This window comes from Erithacus rubecula (assembly GCF_903797595.1).
Source record: "Erithacus rubecula genome assembly, chromosome: 4".
Lineage (NCBI taxonomy): Eukaryota > Metazoa > Chordata > Aves > Passeriformes > Muscicapidae > Erithacus > Erithacus rubecula.
In genome coordinates this window covers 55,531,825-55,559,764 of record NC_136686.1, presented here as the reverse complement: position 1 = coordinate 55,559,764, position 27,940 = coordinate 55,531,825, and the positions used below count along the sequence as shown (strand labels likewise).

The window sequence follows — 27,940 nt, the reverse complement described above, 5'->3', positions numbered from 1 at the left end:
CTCTGCAGAGCAGGACTGCCATTCTGGAGAACCTTAGCAACCCTGAGATAAGGACAGAAAAAAAAAAATTATGAAGTACAACAAAAGTGAGTTAAGCCCTGTTCCCCTGGGATGGCACAGCCCTGTTCACACAAGCAGGTTGGGTGCTTGCTGGCTTGGAAAGAAGCTTTCAGAACAGACCCAGTGGACAGAAAATTTAACTTAAACCAGCAGTACATCCTTGTGGCAGAGGCTGCCAGCTGTGTACCAGACTGGGTGTACCCAGCAGGTTGAGGGAAGTCATTATTCTTATTATTTGGCACTTGTAAGGCCAATGTACTCCATGCCTCCAGTAAAACAGAGACAAAGACAAATGAGTCCAATAGGGAATCACCACGACAGGGAACTGAAGCATGTGAGTGTGAGGAGAGGCTGAGAGAACTGAGTCTGTTAACCTTGAGAAGAAATGGTTAAGAAGAGATCTAACTGCATCTTCTGCTACCTGACAGACAGACCTTCCTCAGAGGTGCTCAAGATGCAACAGATACAGTCTACAGCATGAGAAATTCTAGTCAGACAGGGGGGCAGAATAGTGTACTTATTGTTCCCTACACCTTACCCATGGAGGAATGCACAACTATATTTTAATATAATTAAAATTAATAAACTGCAAAACATTATCAAAAAATCACCATAAGCTCCTTAAGATTTCCCTCAAAACAGGCTGATTTGACAAAATTCCCTCAAGAGCTCCCAAAACATTTTTAGTAACTGAAACTGCATTGTTTTCTGAATTCTCTGTGATAAAATACTCACAAAGAACTATAACATTTGTGGCATTCAGTAGTTGGGTGGAGCTGAAGTCAACTTCACCTCAAGTATTCCACCTAACCTATGGCCTAGATATCAGAAAATATTAGAAAGAAAATTTCCTGCACCAATGGCCATAAATTACAAACATAATCTAAGTCTGTAACATGAAACAAAAGTTATAATCATGGAAAAAAAACCCCAGTACCTACATAACTTACACAGTCCACATTTTATTCTGACAATTAAGACTGTTCATTAAATATAAATTAAAAAAAAAAAAACAACAAACCAGTTCACCACGATAAAATCACTGAAGTTTAATTTATACACTGCACAGAAAAGGAACAGCTCTTCAGTCTCCAGTATGTGGACTTACAAAATTAAATTTATTCTGGCAACAATGCAATAATACCTCTACAAGTCAATACTCCTCTTGGGCTTTTTTTGGAGCAAAGTAAAAATAAAATATGTTGCCAGTAAAAATCTAGTTGTCCTATTTCGGTTTTGAACAGACTTCATAGCATCACAGATGCAAAGCAAATGTACAGCATGTGTGAAAGAGATGAAAATAGAAAGGGGGACAGAAAGGTATAATATGGAGCAGGAGAAAGATGTAGCCCAAGTGGGGCATTATAGAAGAAATGAAAATCAGCTTTGAAAGAGTTGAGAATAACAGACAGAAAATTGTGAGGGAATGTAGTGAAAGGATACAAATAAAGATCAGTTCCTACAGTTTGGTTTTATTATCTGTAAGAATAATTTAGTGCCATCATATGTTTCCACCTTGACAAGTTCCTCCCCACCCCCAACTAAGCCCACAGCTTGGTACTGCTTGTTCTTTACTAAGGTCAATGGTAATGCTCATTTCTGCTCATATTTCAGGAGAGCATCCACTACTGGAAAACAAAGAGGTGAATAAACCTTGCTTTTAATAAATCCCATGCAGACAGTAATCAGGATTTTTACTGTAATTGCATTGAAAATATATTGCAACTGCATGTTAAACCCATGTAAAAGAATTATGCCCTTCCTAATGGAGTGGATGAAGGAAACCACCTCTTTCCTGAGCTAGGAAAGTAAGATAAGGACTCACCTAAAGGAAGGTATGTGACTTTGACTGTCTTTTGTTTGCCTAAGTTAGCACTGCAACCAAAGCCATGAAAGCTAGCAAAATAAGTTATGAGCAGAGAGATGCAAAATATAACCTAAATTTACATGCTGGCCTGAACACACCATTCTTTTTGGCAGCTTTTACATATTATTAATATTTTATCATTCAACAGTTAAGTAGAATTCCTCAATATAGAGCATTATGTAAACGTGCAATGATTCAGTTTCCATCAGTACCATCCCATGTTGCAATAGACCATGCAATGATTAAAGAAAATGAAGGAAAATGATGATGTGTCTCAAGAATCTTACTCAAAAATAACTTCTTTCAAACATCCCACCAGTTGCAGAGAAGGCAAAGATGGCTGACTCTTCACTGAATCACTGCCTTCAAAGGAGTCCAGGAGAGATTTTGGTTCTTTTGTGAATTTTAAGTAATGTCAATATCAACTGACTTAATTTTTGAAAACGTTTTTATACCTGGATAAAGGTATATATGGACAGCTACAGACTTGGAGGTCTACAAGCTGACAATTACTATCCTGAGCTAGGCAGTTTGTATTTAATTTTTTTCTTTTTGGTGATATTTTTTATGTCATTATTTTTGCACTAATATGCACATCCATAAATGTAGATTGTCCATGAGAAAACATAGGTAGTTTCTAACATACAATTGTAAATGCCAGGAAATACTTTAGAGTCAGTAGTGCTACAGTGATATATAATCAAAGTAATAGAAAAAAAAAAATCATGCTATCTTGGCCCCTGCATAAGGGTGAATACTACTTTATTTTTTTTAACTACATATATATAAGCTGCAAATATTTCTTTCATATTCCTCTCTCCTTATGGGTCTCTACTGCCTCTTTTCAACACCCACCATTCACCCTTTCATACTTACACCTTCAGAAAAACATTTCTGCAAAAGCAGAATTGCATTTTCTTTAGTAACAACTATGTTAACTCCCTCAGTGCTCTAGAATATATGTAATTTTTGTCTTCAATAAATGCATATTTAATTCCTCCCACCCCTCATTTGTCACATCACCAGTAACTTCCTGCAACTGGCTGCAGATTTACCTGTTTTTATCATCTTTAGAGTCAACAGATGTTGCACAGGTTATAAATCAAACAGGTTTTATGTACCTCAGGTACTCTGTAGGAGAACAAAGTGAGCCTTGTGTTACACAGATTGTTTCTGTAGACTACTTGAACCTAACTGCAAAATTTTAAAACCTTCAAATATATCCTACAGCACAGTCTTTTTGAAATTTAGAGATCAGCCTATGGAAGAAATCTGCCCAGTCTGCCAGAATTCTTGTCAATTCTTCTAGCGACAATAAAACTTAGCAACGGTACTAAAAAAAATAGGCAGGAAAATAATGTTGTTTGAAAGGCATACTGAACCTAACAGTGTTCATATTCCAAACACTTGCATTTGAAGTCAGCCTGCATGAATGCCTGTCTTTTGACCTTTCAACTGGAATAGTATTTAACCACTACACAGACTGACAGCAGTTACCTCTGACGATTATTTAGTATCTTCTATTTTGTACAATTTGGATAGCGAAATCAGGGAAAAAAAAAAAAAAAATTTAGAACCTTTCTTGTCCCCTCTACAACATTCATTGCAATTTGATAAAAAAGTTATCTAGATATAAATTGACAAACTATTACTCTCTCCCTTAGCACTTACTGTCATGTTTTGCTGTACCTGCACTAACAAGAACACTGGGAAGCTGAAGGAAACATCACATCCCTCCCAACCTACCCCACAGAAGCTGCTCCAGTGTTCACCAAGCCTCCAAGCCTGACACATCATGCACTCAAACCAGTGCCCAGCTGTGAACACCAGTGGAAGGGAATTAGAGCAGCCTACCTGCAGAGCTGCTCCTGAAACACGGAACAAAAGGGAACAATCACCTACAGCATGCTCCAGGACTGCCATTACACAGCTGTGGCACACACCTTTCCTGCCACCTGTAAAAGCTCTTTGACAACTGCTGGTTCTGGGATATTTTTTCTCTTATCTTATATTTACATACACATATACATATACATATACATATACATATACATATACATATACATATACATACACAACCAATGGTATGGGACTGCTGGAGCAGCTGACTTGAATGAGATCTTTCATATACACTGACTATGATTTTCTACAAAAAACAGATACTGTTAAAATTAGGAAGCACATGCATATATGAAAGTTGAAAATTACCATGGGTTAAGATTTCACAAAAATGTACTTGCCTTCTCAAAATGACTAAATATCTGCATAAAGAAAAGCCATTGTTTTTATTCTATTATTTTGAAATGGATAAAAACGAAAAGCTAAGTCTTCTCTAATACAGTACCGATGACACATTTGAGTTCTACTATCATTAATGTCACAGAGACATAAAATTAAAAATCAGTATCTATTGTAGCCGAGTTCAAAGTAATGAGCTAAATGCTAAAAATATAAATACCTTTTTTTAAAAGTTTGAATATCCAAGGAAGCAAACAATAAGTTCAGGCAAGTCTTTCAGTCTTTAAAGGCACAAATTGTTAACAGATGGGTGAAAACATTTAATTTAGCAAGTAACTGTTATTAAATAAAAAATGCGGGTATTTTCTTTGTAGAATTTCATAATTATCTATGAACCAATTATTATTACCTACATCTGTCAGCCAATTGTGTCTAATAATTAACACAAAAGACTTGAATGGACAAAAACTGTGCTGCTTGAAGAATAAAATATGCTTAGCAATTTAATACTTAAAAATCAAATCGAGAAAACATATAGATGCATTGTGTACTCATATAATTTCATCATAATTTTTATTACAGTTCTAATTCTAAATAATATTTAATCTGATAACATATTTTTCTCAAGCCTTACAAAGCATAATTTGTGACATTTACTGCTATAGTTATGAATAATTTCAAGATCAGGAAAGAAATATAATCTTCTCTAAAAGAAACATTAATATTGTTTAAATTAAACATCTTTTCCTTCAGAAGAAAAAAAAAACAGGTAAACCCCAATTTTTCAGGAGCATATATTGAACTTTCTAATAGGAACCCAATCCTGAAGAAATTATTACACTGCACCACAATTAGATATAAATTTTTCTAACATCCAGAAAGTGCATTTTGCCAAGCCAAAATAAAAAAAAAAACCAAAATAAAACAAAACCTGAAAGTAGCTTCAGCAGAAAATTAAATGAAGACTATCAGGGGTCATCAAAATTAATGATATTGATATACTCACAACTGTTTATACTGAAATACTGAAAAAAAAAAAAGAAGCAGCAGAGTTTTGACTGGAAACATGACAACACATACAACTCTAGTATGTAAAATCTATTGCTGTCAAATACGTATCTCTGGGATATCTCAGCTAGCAGTGTATAATCTCTACTAGAGATGCTGAGAGAAGCTGCCTGATGAGCTGTGGTCCTGGCTACTAGGTTCCACAACTTGACTGGTCCCTCAGGTTAGCCAAGCTCCTGCCAAGCTCCTTCCAACACGGAGTGCTGAGCCCAGTGCATGCACAACCTGGAAAGCAGAAACCCCACAGAGCAACAGTTTATAGTTTACCACTACTATGATCAACAAGTATTGTGAGTACTGTTATGTTCAATAATCCTCACTGTCTCTTTGTTTCCCATTAACTATAAAATAACTCCTGGAACTCGTAGAAACATTTAGCAATGACTGCTTCCCGTGGCAAGTGCATGGGGCAACAACTTTGGGCTGTGAACCAGCCACCTGACAGTTTAACTGAGCACTTTTTTGGGCTTGCAATGGAAGGGGGTGACTGCTCACCTTTGCTCCTCCTGCAGCATTCATGCATCATTTACAAGGGGTGGCCACTGACAGCTGACTGACATCCCCACCCTCACCCTACCACAGGAGCGTTTGCCATGTATTCCTTCATTGGATAATCTTGAGGTTAACAAGTATTGGATTTACCTGACACTACAGAACTGTGTCTCTGGCACAGCAGACAGACAGCAGGCACACTCTCTAACCACTGCAGAGCCAGCACAGTGCTGAGCCAGAGCCTGACCCCTCTGGGTACTTAATGACTCTAAACATCACACAATGAAAAGTTTTAAGTTCTACCAAGAAAAACAAGTCCCTGACCATTCTATCAAGTAAAACTTTTGATTTGCTTAATTGACTTTATGACCTTCTTTGCCATTTTATTTGCAAACTACGTACACTAAATTCATAAGTCCATCACACAGAGACACATGTAAGGTGCCTTGCTTTTGTGGCTGGAAATGGTCAGAAGTAAAGAGCAGTAATAGCTGCTCCAGGATATTGGCTCCCCAAAACCAACTTTCACTAAAGCAGCCACAGGCCCCAGTAAATAGTCTCAGTATGAAGTCTGGCTTGACTGCAGTGCCCTTTAGAAGAGGAAGCAGTTTGGTTTTGGATGCTTGTGTACCTATTGGACTGCTGAAATGGTGAGAAAGTGGCAAACAGAAAGCATCAGAAGGGCCCTAAGGTCTAACTCCTCCAAGAGCATCAGCAAGGCACAGCAGCACACTGGGGATCAACACCACTCAGTCATTCTTAGTAGAAAAAGCTTTTTTCAAGGCTTGAGAGCCTGAAATACCAAAATTCCAGCTACTGAGCATCTTAAATGAACAATGGCTGTCTTGGCACTTGCATCACAGAAGACCTGCAGCATGGACAGAGCTCAGTGAGCCACCACAAATTGCTGCTTACAGCAGGACTCCTCCCACCATGTGAACCCTATTACATCACTACTTTATAGTGTTCTGTTTTCTGATCCAATTAAAGTCATTGCAAGTAATTAAAAAGGCAGGATTAGCTGGCTGCATTTCAGGAGACATTGCACAGATCATATTTGTAAATAAAATGGATTTTAGGATTGGTTGAAGTAGAGGATGATCCTGGCAGAGGCTCGTGCTAGCAGTGACCTTTGAGAGGCAGTCACCCACCAGACCAGCAGCCCTGGGTGCTCCTGTGATGGCAAGCACAGCCAGCAGCAGGCTCCTGGACAGCTCCCATGGATCTCAGCTCCTTCACTCTCCAACAGCAAGCACTGAAGAGGGAAGAAAGCTCTAGGATTACAGGAGTACAAGTGCTCCAGATGTAACAGAACTTCAATTTGATTTATACAAATTATCTAACAATGAAAAATGTAGTCTCTGCAAGGCACTGCCTTTAAAAATCCATGTATTTCTGCTATCATAAATGAGAATTCAAAATTAAGTGCATTTTGTAAGACATTTCAGTAACTGCTTGGAAGCTGCTACTGCTTCCTGTTTAAAGAAAAATATATTTTGATTATGTCATATTATGTTTTGAATAATTTCAGAGGGAAAAGCAAGACAGACCTATTTGTCATAAATTGGATGAAAACTGGACTTCAAAATGTCAAAACCTCCCAGAAAGCAACAATTCCAAGTTTCATCTTCTAACTCTCCTGAAGATTCATTTTCAACCACAAAGTTAATTATGTTTGATCTGAAAGCAGTGAGCAGCGTTAGGGATCAAGGCAAATTGCTGGAGTAAGGGGAAATCAGACAGGTCTTCAAAGTCATTCTAGGTAAGACAGAGCACTCCTTAGGAGATTAAGGCTTCAATAATAAAATTTTGTATTTGATAACAGGAAATAGGAATATAATTTCATTGGCTCATTTAGAGAATATCAGTTTTCCATCATCTCATATACAAGTAGCGACTTGTAAGAAGAAAGGAAAATAGAAGAGGGGTTGATGGGTGGGTATTTAAAAATAATCACTCAAACTTCATACGCTACAAGAAATGACGGAAAAATTCTGTATGAAGTCTGTTGCAAGGGTAAAAATAAGTAGAACACAATTCTCCTTTTAGAAATAGAATGAGGCGAAAAAACTGCAATTGAGTATCAAAGGCCCTGCAGCAACTAAGAGGAGGGATGTCTGTGTGGGCTGACAGAGGGAATCATTTAAAGTTAAAAAATACACAAGCCACTAAAAGTACATTTCTGAGAAAAGAAAAAAGAGGAAAAGGAAAAAAAGGACTGGGTTCTTGATAAAGCTGAACATTTCAGAATAATTCTCCATGTTTCATGTCTTTGAGGAGTCTAAGTACTGTTTGCACATACGTTCTTCATTCTGCCTTCACTCTCCAAGTACCCACTCATGCTGCTGCAAGTCCCAGTCTCCCTCACCCTCTACTCCAAGTAAAACTGGAAAATATGCACTCGGGAAAGAGGAAGCAGAACATGGAGAGGGGGAGAGAGGGATCTAACCACTCTTTCCTTCTCTGAAAAACAACAAAGGGAAGTAACATCACCAATAGAGTTAAGAGATAAAAATTGAGTCAGTCCTCAAGAAACCATGGCATAGTTCTGTTTCCAAATAACATTGGTATGAATGTTTTACTGTGTTTCTCTGAACTTAGCCCTGAACTTGTACATAACTCTTGCTCTGAACTCCCCAGGTTTTCAGAGTCCTGAAAACTAAACAGGATCTATAAAGTTCAGGTTCTCAAACTTTATCATGATAATAACATCTAAAAATGTGGAAATACAAAAAAGTAGGATGAGATTTTTCAATCCTACATTGCCACAAGCTAGCAATACATTCATGGAGGCATAGCACTGACTTTCCAGAGAACATGTAGCAGCTGAGACAGATCTTCAAAGGCATTTTTTGAAAAAACAGGGACATGGTATGAGGAGTCTGGGCTTGGTAACAAAGGATGCTATAGTATCCCCACTTTCAAGTGACATGCTTTATGGAGAAAGGTTAAGGAGCTGTTTTTCAGCTACACTTTTCTCACTGCCTCCTCCTGAAAGTGATTGCTGCTGGCTCCCCTCCAGCGAGGGCTTGAGAGGAATCAAACGACTCACTAGTGAGAACTGCACAGAGAGCCTGCAGGCAGAGGTAAGACAGAGAGCATCTTAATGGGGAAAAAACTGCAGATCAGAGACTTCTCTCATGTAAGAGAAAACATACTGGAGACACTGAAGGGACTTGAGAATTACTGGACACTAGAGGATTAAATTACAGGATTCTCCAACCCCTTTTCACACAATGAGGACAGGAGAAAAAATAACCCCAAATCTACATACACCTTTTATCAGCATTCCACCAAACTGTAGATCAAAAAAACTTCCAAACATCTCTTGTCAAAAGGATTTTGCTTTGCAAATGTGTTTAGAAATTGATAACTACCTGACTCATCTCCACCACAGAAGAGCTATTTAATGGTGTATTACTTGTCACCTATTATCAACACTGTCCTTTGAACCCAGTTTGAGGCTACAGAGCACAACATAAATCTGCCACAGCTTTTTGGCACTTCCTGCCAAGTACTTGCTCATATTCTGCAAAATTATGCAGACTATTAACCTTACATAAATTTTAAAAGTCTGGTCCAAAAGAACATGCAGAGGGCAGACTCATAAAAGTTCTTCAGAGCAGTGACCAGGACCAAAACAGACAAGAACCATTAAAACCTCTACCTGAATTCAAGTACAGCAATGCTGTGCAGTTCCTCTACAAGAAAATGCACTGAAAAGAAGCCCATGAAAAGCAAAGGGTGCTGCAACACCTTAATAACTCTACAAAAGCTCTCCTGGAAAGAGAGACATAAACCTTAAATCTCTCTGCTTCATCATCATAACTAAGCATTTACAACAAAAGAACACATAGGTCTTCATCAATTCAGAAGTAAATTTACCAGATAATCCTAAATATTTCAGTATGAAACAGCACATCAACCCTAATGAACTTTTTTTATCTACAGCACAAGGTTCCTAGAAGATTCCAAAGTAATTTTTTTTATATTTATTCTAAGTCAAATATTAATGTAAATATTTCTAAGAACTCTTAGCTTCTAGTTCCAATTTAATTATTTTATAGACTTACTTAATATGTTATTGCTTATATGTGCTTAAAATGTTTTGACTAGTTCAGTCAATGTTGAACAAAGAAAAAAGAGTGCAAATGACTTAAGAAAACTGTTCTTCATCTGGAAACAGTTTTCCAACACACAGTGATAGGTTTTCTGCCCATCTGTTAAACCAGCTCCATCAAATTGTTTTGAGGACAAAAAAGGGGGATAGAAAAAAGAGACTCACAGTATTCATCATGACTCACCCAGTATTTTTCACTAGCTTTGCTTACTAAAGTGTAAAAATGTTGATTCTATATTCTATTCTTAATACATATTAAGTCCAGCTCTAGATTAAAAACTTTTCTTAGTGCACCATCCTGGGATGAAGTGAAAGGCCTACAGCACTTTTATGCCAAAGAAAGCCTAAGTGCAGGAAAGGGCTTCTGCTGGTGCAATGCACCCCATTTCACCCCAGAGCCAACACGGCCTGACTCGGCTAAAGTGCATTTACACCATTATGTGTGCCGCAGCGCCGGCACAGCCAGCGAGCACCAACAGCCTGCCGGCACTGCACGGGCTGCTCTGCAAAACTCTGCATCAGCAAGATGATCTCCAGCACAGCTCACAGAGACACAAACTGCTCTGCTGTGAATTACTACTTCCTCAGTTTTCAGAGTAAACAAGCAAATAAAACAAACAGGGAAAAACCAACAAAACCCCCAAATAAACTACTGAACCATACCTAACATTTTGACATAGAGATACTGAGTGTGTGCAACTTTCTCAAGAAGGTAAAATCATTTAAGATGGGACACTTGGCTATAGACAGTTGCCTGGTTCTGTAGATGAGCTATTCTTCTCTTAATGGCAGTAACAATACAGATATCCAGTAAGTGAACCCAGTATATAAAAAACAATGTCGCAGCAAGTGAAAATAATTCAAACCAAATTCAAATTACTCCATTAAATGATTGCATAGGTCTCATAAAATGGAAGTACATTAAATAAGCAGAAAAGATCAATAAGAAAACTGCATATTGATCAAGGAACAAAACTGCAGATAACTGTCTGATGCTTCACTCCAATTCACTGCTTCTGCTCACACAGGAGGGCTCCACTCTATGAATCTCTCAGACCCTGTCCCAGCACCCATACCAACTGCCACTCACTTTGGCTCTTCTCCCATCCTGCAAGTTTTAAAAATAGAACTAATACTTATATTACATGTACTATATTTCTACTGGTTTATGACATTAAACCCTAATTTTAAATTCAAAAAGTAACACCAGGTGCTTGGTGGATGGATGAAGGATGGAATTTTAAGTCAGCTTCTGACAAAAAGGGAATATTTTGTGCTCTAAAACAGCTAATTAAATATAAAAGAGTTTTAAAAATACAGAATAAGGAAATCACAATAAAAAATAGAAGTGTTTGTGGAAAAATTTTATCAAAATTTCTTCAATATATTATGTTCACAGAAGACTTCCAGCTCAAATCTTAAAATGGTTGGAAGGCTTAAGGATTCTGCAGATTTTGGGATGGAATAAACTCTATAAAGAGAGAAAACAAAGATGAAACCATTCTTTTACCAGCATAGGAAAGCTGGTCTGCCATTGATTCTTATCATTACAGTTGCTCAGTGTTTGTCTTTTGCATTTTACCTTTTACTTATTTTCTTAAATTAAAATGTGTTAAAAGACCTGTGGAATTCAATGATGTGAACACATTTATGCTTTTTCAGATATGTAACCTTATTTAAAAAATCCTCTGAGTTTATCACCTTTTATTAAACTCTTGCCATTAGTAGTTACAGAAAATCAGTCATAAAGTTGTGACATAAAGAATGTGCAAACTTTGCTAGCAAAATGGTTGTGGTCAATTCTTGTCTCAGAGTCCATGCAAAATTAATTGCTTTAATTTTCTCATCCACATTTAGAAAAATATATTTAAAACCCTAACAGATACCATGGCAATCTCAATCCACCGCATGCAGCTCACATCAATAGCTGTGTGCAATGCCAAAGGAATGCTATTACAATAGAGGTAAAGCAAAAATTAATAGGCAAAACTCGTTTCCAGGAGTACTGCTCAGATTTCTGATTGTCCTTTTTACTTGCTATGTCCCATACTCAAAATTATTCTGTCATAAGCAAATATTCAACTGGTCCAGGTTATGAGTCATTCCATTTATTTATTTTGAGCTCTGCCATAATGTCAGCTTTCTCCTACCCCTCTTCTGCTGAGTCTTCAGGGACCTCCACAGAAAGATAATAATTTGAACACCTACTTGTACATAACACATACTACAGACTTTAAGAAAGGGGATATACTAATCTGGTACCAGACCCCAACTCTCTTATGCCTCAGATCCACATCAGTTCATGCTATCAGTTTTTATTCCAGCTGCCATTATTCCCTCCCTTCTACATCTCCCAGCCATGTCATCTCCTTCCACCCCACACAATCATTCTGCTGAAAATGACCCCAGCAGCTTTCAGCCACTGCTCAGCATCAGCTCCTCACTCCTCTGGATACACCTATGCAAGGAACAAGCATCTGTGCATGGCAGAGATGCAAGGAGAAAATAATCACAGGAGAGCAATTTGCAGCAGTTAACTAGAGATGGAAGTCAGTCTTTAATCCACTGTGTGTAGGGAGCTTCACATTAAAGCAATAAAAAACAGAACTCTAAATTCTGTATCTGACTCTGTAAAGTTTTGGTTTGTTCAAACATCAAGTTTTCATTATCTTACTCAGCAATTAGTATCTATTCTGATTTCCATTTACTCAGTAACTCATTAGCACTAATTAGTACATGCCTTCAACATATAAAGAAGTTAATGCACAAATTAGTTGTGGCAAAAGAACTCTTAAAATTTCAAAGCAGAAATACTGATTCTTTAGAGAACAGAGTGAAGCAGAGCAACAAACTTGGAAAGAAAAAGTGTCAGATTATCTGGTATTGAAACAAGTACCTTCAGTAAGGATAAACTGCTTGTGGGAAAAGTTTTCAAGTGGCAATTAGACAAGTTCAGATTATTCAGATAATACTTGTTTTCAGCTATTTTCAAATGTTCAACCACTGCCCTCCCTGAAAGAACTTAGGTGGATCCTATGTATATTCACAGTAATTCACTTGCTTAATTCAGCTATTTGCTCGTGTTTTAGAGGAAAAGGGATTGATTACTTGGCAAAGGAGAGGGATAACGACAGTGTCTTACAAGCCAGTGAAGAGCAGTGTCACTGACCCCTGGAGCACTCCCAGTCTGGAGCAGTGATCAGCACACGCTGGGCATCAGGCAAGCCAAGCTCTCCCCAGCCTGTGCCCAGTCCTGCACTCAGGCTTTACCTGCCCCGGTGGCTGTGCAGGTTATCAAATGATCTGAGTGCACAGATCTCATCAGGATTAGGCCTCCTGTGCTCCTAACTGCTCCTAAGAAACTATCCAGCATTGATCCCAAGTATTGATCCAGTACATTTTAGCATGCTGGTTGCAGAGCAGAAACAAAGCCCAGCACTATCCCCTTCCCTGGGGAGCTTTTTTTTTTTTTTTTTTCACATGTATAGCTCTAGTTTCTCCAAGCAGATAAAAGCCCTTACTAATCAGTAAGGGCTACATTTGGTAAATGTAAACATTACAGATAAGTATTCCAGTGAAATAATCTTCTTAAATTCTATAAAAATATATTATTCAACCAAAGAGGATTCCCTTCTCCACTCAAACTACATATAACTAAGAGGTGACTTTTTTTTTTCACTCTAGTATTTTACTCTGAGGGTGGAGGGGGACAGGGCTAAAGACTTCTATGGATAACAGGCCAGGAATAACACTACTGGCCATGAAGGTGAGTGCAGAGGCAAGAGAGCACGACAAACATCGGAATGTGGCAGAAAAGATGACAAGAACATCAGGTAAATAGCAAGCACACCACCAAGAAACTGAATATAACACTTCAAAAATTACAGTAGACACCCATTATAGAATAATTTTAATGAACTTGCAAAGACAGTATTTCAGACTAATGTAACCAAGGAAAACTAAATGAAATCTCCCTGAAATAAAATAGGCTATACAGATGGAAGTCTAGTACTGTGGGTTTTACCTTTGGGAGTTGCAGCCTGCACAAGATTCTATTCTTTCATTACAAATCTGTTGTGTGGGGGGCGGAGGAGGAGTAACTGTGTTACAGGGATAAAAAGAATAGCACAATTGTTGTAAGAACATCTAGTTTTCTCTATGTATTTCTATCCATCACTATCCACCCTGAACTTCACATCTATTTTTTCTCGTTACCTTACCCTATACTATGTCAGTAAATGATATTTTAATGCTGGGGGGAAGCACTCCATAAATAAAAGTCCCTGAACAGGACATCACAAATTCATTAGTGAAGATCATTAAACAGCGTTCATTTTAAGCAAACAGAGAAAACAAAGAGAGCTGATCAAGCTCCATCAGGAGAGTGAGGAGGACTGGCAGGAATAGCAGCTGTGCTCGAGCTCAGATTGGATTCATGTTGGCAGAACTGTGAAATAAAGCCTGCAACACACTGTGCTTTTATGAATCCTGCTTTCCCAATAAAAGGCATCCAAGGAATTTAATGCTCATGTTTTGCCTTTCATAGGCTGTTTTACTAAGGATGGTTTCTATACAACTAAATTTATAAAAGTCCAAGATGCAATTACTTAGACATGCTGCTCCTTCTAACGGTGCCCTCTAACACATACACTAACACAGCCTCATTCATCTGAGTATCTCCAAGTGCTTCATAAATGCCAATTGAACAGATGCCATGAATCTGAAAAACATTACTGCTGGAAAATTTTCTGCTATCTGACTTGGTTACAATACTATGTTTTATTATGCGATAGAAAAGGTCAGTGCAAGGAGAAGAGCCTAGTTTAAGCTATCCATTTAACAGCATTTTCCCTGTATCAATTTTAATAATACATTTTTCACAGTCAATCATGCATGAGTTGAGTTCCCCCCTTACCAAGAAAAAACCCCACTAAAAACTAAATAAAAAGACCAAAGAGTTTCTTAAGAACAAATTTTAAAATAAAATATTATGTGAAACATACACAAAAAGCTAAACTTCAGACAAATACAGAGGTATTTGAAAGATGCATAAGCAAAAAAAAACAACTTCATATTTTCAAAGAAATGTGAAAATGTACATTTAAGATTACATTTAATAGAAATTTATGCATATTTTGTACTCTGGTCAAATGAAAAAACTGAAGCCATTTTATTTAATTGAATCTCTAATTTCTAGGCATAGAATACAAAAAAAGGATGAAAAACCTAAAGAAAGAAAGAATGGAGAAATGTGTAGGAAGATCTCAAAGTACATAAATATAACGTTGTTCTTTGTGTTCCCATGAAGAAAGTACAAAAGTAGGTCACCTATTATATACTACAACAGAGTGATATAAACCAGCTTCTTATGGCTACCTTGGTAGAGGAAAAGTTTTTTAGTATAACATTACATAATATATTGCTGCAACTACCTCAACCTGATTTAAATAAGTAACACTTCTGAATTTGTGAAACTGATGAACCAAAACTTTCACAGCTCAGACTTTCAAACCTGAAACTGGGGCTAGAAACAGAAGCTCAAGTCTATAAACTTCAAGATTTCAATTACTTCCTATTTTCTGAGCAAGAATTCAGAGAACTTCTCTAAGAATGGGATTGCTGCACTCATGCCTTCTCCAGTGGGATCACTTATGCAGGGAAACCCAGCAGCATAACTATTTTCCTTCTACAGGTATGTATACCAGTCCTTTTCCTCATTTACCCTCTTTCTGAACCAACCTCTTAACCCTGATTTCTGTGCTACTGCAGAACAGTAAACTATTATTTTATAAATCAAGCTTCAGATCAAAAGGAAGAAGAAAGTGTCACTCACTGTAATTCAGAGGCAGGTGAAAGGGCTGCAGTGTAATGTTCCAAGACAGAATTGCCTTTTCTTTGTGCTTTTCCTAGGTTCTGTCTAAGCAAGCTGCCAATTTATTTAATCCATCCACGAATGAAGGTAAAAAGGATTTGTCCAAGATGACACATAGTTATAAAGTAGAAACTGTAAGACATCTTTGCCTGTTGAACTCCCTTCAAGACTAAAAATAAACCCCTCCAGACTTAAAAATGCTCTAATTGATTCAAAATCTAGCCTGGTTTGTTCAGTCTGAGATCCAGATTACTCTACTCAGAATTCAATGTATAAGTATGCTAACTGCAAGTGTGGCATAAAACAGCACGATAGAAACTTTCAATAAACATACAGAAAACCCTACCATCCATACATCTGTTTTATTCACATGTTTAGCAACCACCTATTAGAAAATACTTACTTCTAATATTTAGTATTTTATTAGAAAGCCAACATGGTGCTTTCTATTTCACCAGAGATAGATGTGTGTGCCTCGGTAATACAGACAGGAACACTATTTGTTATATTCACAATGGCAGAATTATAATTTTATCTCTTATATTACCATGATCAACTACAAAAGTAGGTTTCCTTATAATAAGCATCAGCTTAAGGCAGACATCAGTGAATTCATTCCAGTAATTATGGGAATGAGTGCGTTAATTAATATTTTTTAACGTATCAAAGATCACATCTAGATTACAAACAGAAAGGAGAACGTTACTTCAACACCATTTCTTCAGTCATGCTTACTTTAATGTAAGTTCAAGCAAGGAAATCCTAAAAAGAGCCTGAGAAGATATAATTTTTCTGATCATTTAAAAATGCACAACTACACACAGTGGTTTACACTCAGACGTTTCCTTCTTCAAGTATGAGTAAGTATCACTCTGTAGGCACTGAAGAAGGACCACAGTCTATGTTTCAAACAAGTTAATATTTAATAAATAATGAAAGAAATGTTATGTGTTTCATGTATTGCTAATTTTTTCAATCAATTGTAATTGTAAACATCCTTTGAGCAGTGGCAGTTTTTCCTTGCTGCCATTTTCTGCACAAAGGTGATAGGGCACCATGGAGACTTGTATAATTTATTATTATTAAGGGAGAATTACTTAAAATTAGTTTAAGTATTTCTGTTTAAAATCTTGTCTTGAAATTGCAGAGTTGAGTCTATCCAGATTATGTTTTTCACAGTAATTCCTCCTTCGGTCTTGAAAGCTATTGATATTTACACAGACAATGATGCTCAGCTTTAAACAGTTAAGGAAAGGAAAACACCATATTCAGATATATTCAGTTGCTAAAGCACTTTCTCATGATATTTAAAAAGCATTTGATGCATGAAACTTGGAAGTGAAATCAGTTTCCCTACTGGTTTTCAATCACCATGCAAGGTTGCAGTTTATAAAATTACTCACAAACCACAGAGACCATATTTTTAAAATAACCTTTAGAAGGTGGCACTTGTCTACAGTCCCCATCTTAAGATCTCACAGCATTTTTGGCTACCATTTAAAGCATTTTTATAAACGGAAGAAGTTGAATACAAAGCAACTTGTTTGAAACAAATTTACACTTAAACCCAGCTACCAGACAGCGTTACAACAGAAATGTCGTTCTTTGGCTCCTACCTAATACCACCTTAGGATTTTGCCCAATGTTTCATCCATTCCCAGCTGATTAATTATTTTTGCCCCTCTTTTTTTTTTTTTTTTTTTACCTTTGACCTATTTCTACCCATGAGTAGAACTGGAGAGTTAGGAAATCTACCAAAGTGGGAGAAGTGAAGAACTTTCCTTACACCTTCAACTATAAATCTATAATTTCTTTAAACTTTAAGAAATGGTTTGGTTACACAAAGGAAAATCCCAAATAATGAAGAATTTCTTCACTGAAAAGGTGATTAGGCATTGGAATAGGCTGCCCAAGGAGATGGTAAAATCACAAACCCTAGAAGTGCTCAAGGAACAACTGGAGATGGCACTTAGTGCCATGGTTTAGTTGACATGGTGGTGTTTGATCAAAGGTTGAACTTGATGATCTTGGAGGTCTTTCCCAACCTTAATGATTCTATGATTCTATTAAAAATATAAAAGATTATAGGAATGCTATTATTACTTCCTGGGTACAAAAATTTTACCAGAGATTGAGATTTTAAGTAGATCTGTGTCCATATTTTCTCCTTCCCAATGCCCACACAGATAGTAATACTACGTCTGATACTCTTAAGCAGAATAAATGTTGGAAGAACAACTTCTGTTAAATGGAAGAAAGGGGGATAATTATCTCCATTGTCAAAATTAATATAAGCAGGGTCAAAATGCCCATTTAAACTAAATGTCCATTCAAATTACATGCTTGAACTGCATGATGCCTGAAGCTTGGAAGAAAGCAGCATGCCCACCCTGGGAAAAAAGGTTATTTTGGAAAGCCTATGGGCTAAGGACACATTTCCTTGAATTCACTATTCTTTCTTGGTACCTTTTCAGAAGAAAGATTCCACTTTGGAGAACACACTATGCATTGGAGAATCTCCATTTGAAGAACTGAACAATTACATTGTTTCTGTTGCCAGAAAGAGTGTAATTCGTAGCACTTCGATGAATCAAGTAATTTTTATAACCACTTTATACTTTTTATATACATACACACACTCATACAAATATAACTAGGGTACATCTACCACAGGAGTTATAGATAACTACTCTGTACACAGTGTTCAGCAGAACACGTCAGGCTCACATAGAGCACTGCTTGGCAGTGGCAGTGGTGACAGCAGTTCTAATCAAGTTGAGCAATCACAGATTTCCTCAAGAGCACCAAGAGCTGAATTGTGCCAGCTGAGTCAGCACCCCAAAATCCCAGGTTTGGTAGAGGACCTGGAACAGTGCTGAGAATGCCTTGGGTGGTGGACACAGCAAGCATTTTGAGTAGCCCTGCATGTATCAGCTAAACTGAACAGCAAGGAGTTGGGTACAGTAATTTGGATATAATTTTCTTCTCCCAGAAGCAGCATAACGGAATTTTCTCATTTAAAGTTCAAATATCATTCAAATATAAAAGCAAATAAATAAGTTACTAACTCAGCAAGAATTCAAAAACCAAAACATAGTCAAAGGAATAAATTTTTCTGTTCAGAGGGTAAAATAACAGCTGCCTGCCTGATTTCTTGAGTCTCTGACAAAGAATAGGCTGACCCAACCTGCGACCTGCTCACACTGTTCACTGCTTTGATATCTAACAAGCACTTACTAGATAATAGTAATCAATGGAAATTGGAAGCTATACAGTAATCTATTTGTTAAAAGAGAAACCAGCATCTTGTATTATTTTGCAGGTGCTAAAATTACTTTAAAATAATAAAAGCTTAAGCTCTAAAACTCAGCAGCATTCACATTTATTTCTAACTGCTAGTATTATTCCACTATGTCAGTAACCAATAATGCTGTCCTAGAGGAGAATATTGCTGCCAATTTTACAAGAAAAAAAATAAAAATAGGTTTTACCAGAATTAAAACTGCATTTCTTTCCATTTATTTATTCATTCGTTCATTCATTCAACACATGCATTAGCCAAGACTCTGCACAAAACCAGAATATTAAATTATATCAGCTGGATGTATTTCTAAAAAATCTAAAAAATTAAAAAGATTAGTGATTTGGTGAATTCATTTCTTCAGTATCTACATCTAGCAGCTCTCAGCGATCTTCAAACATACTTTGAAAATACAGATGTTTTCAGGCAAGCACAGAAAGAGAAAAATAAACTTTGCATCGTAATCACAGATTTAAACAAAGATTTAAAATTACAGATTAGCAATTTTATGCGGACTCTCTACAATCCACAGTTCCCTCTGCAGCTGCTGGTTCATGGAATTTTTGGGATCAATCCCATTTCCATTCTCATTTCCTTGTGTTGTGGATCAAATCTACTCATGGCAATTTAGTGCCCAGCTGATCACAGGATGCTATTCAGCCAACTGCCATACATGGCAATTGTACCCAATGGAATTATACTGTGGTACCAAAGTGAACAAATACTGATATTGCTGAAGAATTTTTTCGAAACACCCAAAACCTAAAGCAAGGTTACAAGTCAAGCTCTTAGCAGTTTCCTACAAAAGCGACCATGAAATTCAACGCTCAACATTCTCTGTCTATTTATAGCAAAAGATCATTAAGAAAACTAAGAAAGGCGATATAAATAAATCTGAAGAGCAGCTCAATCACCCTTGCAGAAATTCTCACAATTTCCCTGTCCTTGCGTGTGACTCCTTTAGTCCTCATCAAATATTCATGCAACTAACTCCATGCCTGCCTCATCCTCAATAGGTGCCTTTTCTTCTTCCTTCTGCCACACCACACACACGTAAAGGCACTGGGAAGGATAAGAGAAGGGGAAATGCACCAATACAAGACCCCTAATGTATTAATGACAAATTCTTCTCAGTATGGCACAACCCAAACAAAGTACAACACATAAAAACATTATGTTCAGTTTGTTCTACTCACAATATTGATTTGGTTAACTGCTGTTAAACTGCGTGGTACTGCTTGTTATGGGTTTTATTTATGAAACATCTTTACACTTAATTTAGCTTCCAAGTTGATGTTGGAAGCAACAACTTCTCAATGTCAAATTACAGGTGACATATTCTCCAAACACAGTTTTCCATTTTTGCCCTGTGTTTATAATCTTCTATGCATGCTGCAAGACCTATTTTAAAGAGATGGGGGAGTGCTTAATTTTGAAAAGATGGATGATGAAGTGGAGTTCTATAGTGTTTCATCAATACATTTTTTTAAAATCTCATTAATTATTTGCATCTTCTGAAGGCTTGTTTTGCTCGTCTACCCCTCTCCCAATGCAGTTAAGGGCTTAAAGCAATTTAGATAGAAGTGAAGTTAGTGAAAGAAATAATTTATATTCTAACTTTGCCAATACATTACTTTACTTCAGAAAAAAGTAAATTTATGTCTTGAGAGATAGATACATGGACTATTTTTTCCACTCAAACCTCAATTCCATCTTTATTATTTCAAAGCATTTCCTTGGTTTAACTCTGTCAAGTCTAGTTAGTCATTAAAAACCTGTTTTTAAAGATCTGCAAAGAGAATAAATGTGGAATATTTCTACAGTCCACACATTCTTCAAAAAGAAATTGATCTTGTATTATAGAGACTTGACAGATTAATGAAATACATACAGCCTTTCCAGATCTGTGCTAGGCATCCAGCACATAACCAAACTGTTTTTCTACAAAACACAATAATGCGAACAGAAACTATGAAACAGATACAGGATGCTTAAGGCATTGTGGTCATGGACATTGCACAAGAAGCAGCTAAAATCCTTAGTCTAAGTGTTAATCCACACTATCTCTAACTGTCCATATAAATTTGCTCTAGATTAAGGGCATTGAATACAAACTGAAACTGTCTAGTATCAATCTTGATTGCCCCAAAGTACACTGTAATAGCTGCTTTGCCTACAGGCTTCAAGATTACTGACAGTGGCTCTTATACTCTCACAAATGCCATCATCACAGCCTGTAACATTTATCAAGGTATGCACTCAACCAACAATCCAAGAGCCACTGAGTCCTTACATGGAGATGCACTCAAACACCATTGGAAAATCTCTGTTGAAGTATTTTACCCTAGACCTGCATTGCTTATTGAGATAATGCCAGCTTAAGATTTCAGAGTGGGAGTATTAAAAAGGGTATTAGCAAGAGTCCAATAAACAGGTAAATGCCTAGAATTTCTGATGGTGGCAAACAAAATTGGTTTCTGAAGAATATATTTTAAAAATTGCAGGGAAAAAAACCAACTGCCCTGGGGGGAACAGAAAGCGCTGAGTTTTCCTTTTACTTCAACAGCAAGGCAGCAGAAAAGGTATTACAACATAAAGCAACATCAAAGAAAAACATATCAAGCCTAACAACCAGCAAGTTTAAAATAGTAGCCACTTTCAAAGGGCAGGCTCTCCTTTCCTTTCATTCTTTCCTTGCATTAAAACCAATTTGCTTGATTAATAGGATAAAATAATGTTCTCCATATCCAGCTGTCTCTCAGGGGGAATGAATTCTCACTGGGCACCATATCTACTGTGGAAAGAATGAGAACTAGAAAAGACCTCTCTACTTGTGTCAGAACAGCAGTTTCTCTTTTAGAAAGACAGCACGGTAACAGGCAGTCAGTATGTAATAACTCACATGGTTTTCCTGTTGATGGGTTGTTGCTGTTGCTATTCACTGTCTTCCACATTTCCTCCAGGAGCTCCTAACCCAAGGTATCATTTTGCAGAGCTGTTAGCCTACCTAGTAATAGTGAAGTTTCTCACTTTGAAAGTACCAGAAATAATGCACATAACGTTTTTCCTTTTTCCTATTCCAACTACACTTCATAGCTCCTATCACTGCAATTCATGCTACCTGTATGTTTAAATTGATTACACAGATCATCAGTGAAGGCTGCCAAAGAATTTGACATGCTTTTTCTCTATAAACCCATATTTGCTCATCATCCATCAGTGCAATAAAAATGTCTTGAACAACCATTTTAAATTTCTCCAGATTTTATTAGTAAAATAAAAGTTAGGCTTCAAGCCTAATGACTGCAAAGCTAGCTCCAGACATCAACTATATACAGTGCAAAACAGTATTCCCTTCCTCAGACATACCACTGACACCACTGATCACAGCCTTCTCCCAAAAAACAGCAAATGAAAGCATTTTTCATACAAGCTGTGGTTTGCTTCAGTATTACAGTAAGTGATTTCAAAGACAACAATTATGCAATGAGGTTAAAAATACTTTAGAAGATGGAAAAAAACTGAAACTATGGTTTAGGCACAAAAAAATCCTTAATATTTGAAAGCTTCACAGACAAAATGAGTTCTTCATATGCATGTGTATGCATGCATTTTAACACAGTTTAGGTATTTATTTTAGATTCTACAGCTACAATGTATATAGTTTTTTTAAAAACCCTGAAAATATGAAGGGGTTTATATTACTCTTTCATTTATCCACTTAAGAAAATAAGATATGTTTTTCAATAATCAATAAAAAATTAAACTATATTACGGATACAAATTATGAAAATTAATTAACCCAAACAACAGAGGAAGAACAAAAATAAACTGAATATGATACCAACACAAATCTAAATGTAGATCAACATGCACATCAATCAAATGAATATTTTTTTAGTAGAGGAAATATGAAGCCAACACACTGCACTAAATTAGTTCAATTTCCATATTATTATGCATCTATCATTATAGCTTATTACTTTTAAACTTCTCTCACATGTCTTTTTATGGCACTATATAAACAGTTTTTCTCTGTTTCCCTGAACAACCTTGTAAAAATAACTGAAGAACCAAGGTGGCAAAGAGGGGACAACTAAGTCATTTATAATTTTAAAAAATCAGACAAGAAAACATATCGCATATAATTTTTCAGATTTTGAGAATTTAATTTTTGGAATACCACCACTGTCAGACTGATGTGAAGATCTTCCTACATTTGAACTGAACACAGGGGCTGACATTATTTTAACTGCTTATATCAGGCATTCACAAGGGAACCTAACTACTGTCCTGAGGTTTTATTTTGTTGTCTGAAGAAGGCAAAGTATGTTCCTGTCAAATGCAGAGTTACTGTGTGTGATCCCTGCAGTTTGATTTTAAGGGTAGTAAGCCTACTGGATCCTTTTCACACACTTTTTGTAGTGATTTCAAACTGCATCAGCCAAGTGGCTTCCTGAGTGAGACTGACACATGTGAAGTCATCCTGGTGGTAACCCTTACACTATTGTGATAGCCTTAAAAAAATTAAAGGGACATGACAGGTGATAGCTATTCATACTGTGTTCACTCTTTACTTACAGGGCAATTAAGATCCTAAGATCTGTCTCTTAATTTCAGCTAGAACAATGCTTGCTACTAGGCACACCATGTGGACACTTTGTCTTAATTAAGAGACAATGGTACTGCCTTTCTAGTTTACAAAATTACTAGAAACAAAGTCTATCCAAGATCTCTGATGAATAAACAACTGCAGAAAAAAATCTTTCTGTTTTCTCATTTTGTTTTAAATTAGCAATTACACTTACAGGATATTACAGCAGGAATGGTGTAACCAAACTGCATGAGGGGATTGTAACAGGGCAGGTGGTGCTGCTCCTGCTCTGCCCATCCCACACACCTGGCTACACATGACTCTCACAACAAGGATATCTGATGGAGAATCCTGAACCTAAATTTCAACCCTGCACATTAACTTTAGCTGCCTCCCAATCCAAAGCAACACCATCAGCCAGGCAGAACACTTCCTGATACGTGTACACCGAGGCTGCTGGGCAATGCACAAACACAGAGCTACCAGGAGGTGCTGGGCAACACAGCCAGGGAACAGCACTGAAAACCTCCTCCAACTTACAACATACCTTCATGAAAGAAAGGTGGGCAATCCCATGGCACCTCAATCCACAAGGCAGTATTTCCTCATTCCACAGCCACACAGTGTCAGGACATTTCAGCTACTCTGCTAAACCACTTTGCAACTTGGGGAACCAATGATCTTTCAGGCACGCTTTCACAAGGTTCACACAATGCCAGCAGGTGCCTTTTTTATTTGTATGTTCAAAGCAATACAAAAGACATGATGTCAGAATTCCAAAAGCCTTTCCGTAATAATGAAAATCCTCACTAAAATTCAGCAACAATTACCAACTTAGAACTAAGAATATTTTACAAAAGCAGAAATCTCTCAAGTTCTCAGAATAGTCAAAGCACAATTTTAATGAAGGAAAAACCAAATTCATAGTAATATTAAAATTTTTAAAGAAAAATGAAAAAATACATTGAAATTTATAGTCACTAATCAAACTTCTGCAAAAAACTACAACAACATGCAGCACCACTCATTATGAATATTTATACCAGAGGATAAACCACTTCCATGGAGAAAAGCTGGAGTGAGACTGATGTTATTTAAATTACTATTAAATTTACCAGACATACTTCCCTCCTGAACATAACTGATACTCCTTTTTTTTTTTCCTTCCATTAAAATGCTTAAATAATTGTGCAGTAATGCATTAGGACCAAGATTTAGCTGTACCACTTCACCAGATTCATTGTTATAACACAAAAATTATGCCTTCCCTACATATGAGTGATAGCCAGCAATGGTTTTGCAATTCCTCTTTGGTGTCACCTCATTGTACAAAACTAAAACAAGATACATTTTTGGTATTAATAGCTAAAGGGCATTCTCTAACTTACACATTTTCTCATGAGTACAGAACCTTCCAGTGCTGAAAAGGTCAACAGTTGTTCTAACATGGGATAATACTGAACAAATAACCTATGCCTAATAGTTATACAAATGCAAAAGAATCTTATAAGACATTCTTATTCCATGGCAAAAGTAGTTAATTTTTCCACAGTTAAGCTGCTATGCTATTGTTAACTCTCAATCTAGAATTAATAGTAATTAATAAAATTAATATGTACACATTATATATAAAAATACATAAATATGTAATATATATACACATGCTATTATAATTTTTATATATCATTCATATATAATCTATGACATGTCTATTTAAAAACACTTGTCTTTGTACTGCTTCCAAAGGTCTTCATCTTTGCAAATACAAGAGGAAGCACAGTAAAACAACATACAATTAATCTGGAAAATCCAGATTTTTTTCAGGGAAGTAATTCTACAGTTCTGGAACTGAGATCAATGCCCCATGTGCACAACTGTTTTCTGTCAAGGGAAACATGAATGTTAGACAAGTGGAAAAAAGCCCCTTGCAAAACCCAACCTAAATAAATCATTATAAAAATAACAAAACAAAGCAAGATGGCAATCAACAACAAGGGAGAAGAGAAAATAAACTTTAAAGGTAACACACTGAATGGAAAATTAATTTTCTGGATGTCGGTCCTTGTGGCAGAAAAGGAGTAATAGCCTTAGAAGAGTTTTCTACAGATTAAAGAAATGAGAATAAAGTACTTGAGCCAAAAGAAAGAAAAGACCATATAACCATCTGAGTCAGAATGGTACTGTCAGAATTTTTGTCATCTATTCAGCATATCACTCTTAAATAATAATAAAAACCTTTATGACTAGATCCTGTGTATGGGTCAGGAGTCAAGATTTGCATAAAAGCATGCTACAGCATCATCCAGAACTAGCAAGCTGTAATTTCAATATCAGGTAGAAAGCAGAACACATTTACAAATTCAGCATTAACAAGGGCACATCAGTACTCCCAAACCCAAACAGCTATTATCCATAGCTTATTTTTCCTTGATACCATAGAAGTTATTGGATTTTCAACAATATTCTAAACATGCTCTTTGCAACTGACTACTGAGGAAACTGAGATATAACAAGTAAGAAACAAGTTTAGATATAGATCACAAACTGCTAGAACTGATACAAATCACAAAACATTCAGAAGAGCTAGGTTAGAACTGGGCATGACACTCCTCAGAGTAGGTAAATGAAAGGTACAGAGGAGCTATCTAGCTGGAATTGTACAAATGCACCATGTAAATAATGCTGAACAACAGTCCCAGGGCAAATCACCCAACATTCATTTTCTAAAGCAACTTGAGCTCTAAAGACACTATCTGGCACTAAAAAAATTGTATGAGTTAGGATCTCAAGTCTCTTGCTAATATGAAAACAGATGAGATTTTTAGACCCAGAAGCAGTAAAATTCTAAACAGTCATTAAATGAGCAGCAAGATTCAGACTAGAAAACAAGATGTGCCGTACAAAGAAAGTGTTGTTGAAGCACTCAGGATGAAAAAAGAATAATGCAGAGAACAAGGGAAGTGAGGAGACACAGTCTCACAACTGTGCCAATAAAGATCTTCATGAAGATCCATGACATCTGGATGTCAAAATAGTCTGCAGTAATTTTATGTAAAGTTAAATTCTAAAACACATTAAAAGAATTCTAAAGGCCCAAAATCAAGGACTGTCATAGAAAAACATTAGAACTGGGTACCTACTTGGCCCTGCTAAACCTTTAGAGCCTAATAAGTATTTTTAAACAAACTAAGCTTATTTAAAACACTGCAGTTCAAGAAGCTGATTCAGGGTGATCTTACAAATTCAAAAGCAGAGCTCTGACCTTCACATCTAGAGATGACCTCTCACTGTTTGGGAATGCAGTAACAGACAACATTGGGACATTACTTCCTCTGTGTAGAAAGCAAGACAGACAAAAGATGGAAGAGGACCAAGAAATACACTACAATTTCCAAATTTCTGGACTTCCTGCTCTCAGCAAAACACAAAAATATGTTCTCACATACAACCATGACTCCTGAATTGAATGTAGAAGTACTACTGGGGTGTGTTATGGCAACTGCCATTATCTCTATCCCTGTGCATGTCTCTTTACATGCACATGCCTCTACATCCTTGTGCTCCACTCTGATTCAATCTCCTGCCTCTCTGCATTTCTTTTCCCCCCACATCAGACCCAGCAGCCTCAATCCTTCACAATCTATTCTCTGCTACCATATGGATCTCCCTCTCCCCTCGTGCTGCCATTCTCAGTCTTAAGACCCTTCATCATCAGTCTCCTGGTTTAGGACTCCTGCTGTTCCCTGATACTTCTACCTTCTCATTACCTTTTCACCCCACTTTTCACTACCCTAAAAGACAAAATACCAGTCAAATTCTTTTTCCCATCTGTACTGATATAGAAACAGGTATAAGAACAGCACATTTTCTGTTTATGCTGGGTGCCTGCACATGGCTCTTTTTGCCCACTCTTCCCTATCTACCCTTTGAGGATGAAGTCATCTGTTCACACCATCTTAACTAGCATCTGCACAGCAATGGCTTATAAGCATGTCTATCCATCCACCTACTCCTGATTGCCTCCATATGGTACAGCTTCTTTTCCTGATTTTGTCTCCAGAAAACTTTAGCTTAATATATGCTCACAACTCAGCTCCTTATCACTCCTTTCAAACACTTTCTGCAGATAAAACTTCTGCCAATATCACCTCCTGTCATATAGGTAGTCTTTTGTGACCCCTTTGCCTGCATTTGAACCATATATTCATGGTATACCCAAAATCCTGCTACAATCTTCCTCTGTGTGTACATCTTTTTTCTAACAGTACAGCTCGTCCAATAGCTCCATCTTTGTTCAGGCACACACTGAAGAATTAGAAAGGGAGATG

At 36.8% G+C, this 27,940-nt stretch overlaps 1 protein-coding gene across 1 annotated transcript in view; it reads right to left on the bottom strand.

Annotated features, from left to right (window-relative positions):
- COG5 (component of oligomeric golgi complex 5) overlaps positions 1-27,940 on the bottom strand; it is a 177,138-nt gene that overhangs the window by 108,240 nt on the left and 40,958 nt on the right. The gene's annotated exons all lie outside the window — the stretch shown is intronic.